Consider the following 754-nt stretch of genomic DNA (forward strand, 5'->3'; position numbering starts at 1 on the left):
AGCATCACCCAACTACCAGTAGCACCCTGTGCAGGATGTCTCATCTAAACAACAAACAAAACAAAAATACAAACCTAATCATCAGCAGACACGATTACCACCTCATTGAGCCTTGCCCATGAGATAAAAAACAAACAAACAAAAACTCAGCACAAATCTCACCCTATATGAAGCTTACACAAACCACTGGGCGAACCTTAGGAGGGCAGAAACCAAAAGGAAGAAAGGATTCAACCTTCTTCAAGGAAAGAATTCAACTTTGAATCCTGGGAAAAGGAGACCTCAAACACAATAAGCTAAAAAAAATATTGAAAAGGCAGAGAAATACTACACAAATGAAGGAACAAACTAGAAACACAGAAGTCCAAATAAATGAAGAGGAAATAGGCAAACTACCTGAAAAAGAATTCAGAATAATGACAGGAAAGATGTTCAAAAACCTTGAAAATAGAATAGAGAAAATGCAAGAATTAATGAACAAAGACCTAGAAGAATTAAAGAATAAACATACAAACAACACAATTACTGAAATTAATAATACTCTAGAAGGAATCAATAGCAGAATATCTGAAGCAGAAGAATGAATCAGTGAGCTGGAAAATAAAAAACTTGGTGGTGGAAATAACTTCTGAAGAGCAGAATAAAGTAAAAAGAATGAAAAGAACCGAGGATAGTCTCAGAGGCCTCTGAGAAAATATCAAATCCATCAACATTCGAATTATAGGGGCCCCAGAAGAAGAAGAGAAAAAGAAAG

Source organism: Bison bison, unplaced genomic scaffold, assembly GCF_000754665.1.
Source record: "Bison bison bison isolate TAMUID 2011002044 unplaced genomic scaffold, Bison_UMD1.0 scf7180017474357, whole genome shotgun sequence".
Taxonomy (NCBI): Eukaryota; Metazoa; Chordata; class Mammalia; order Artiodactyla; family Bovidae; genus Bison; species Bison bison.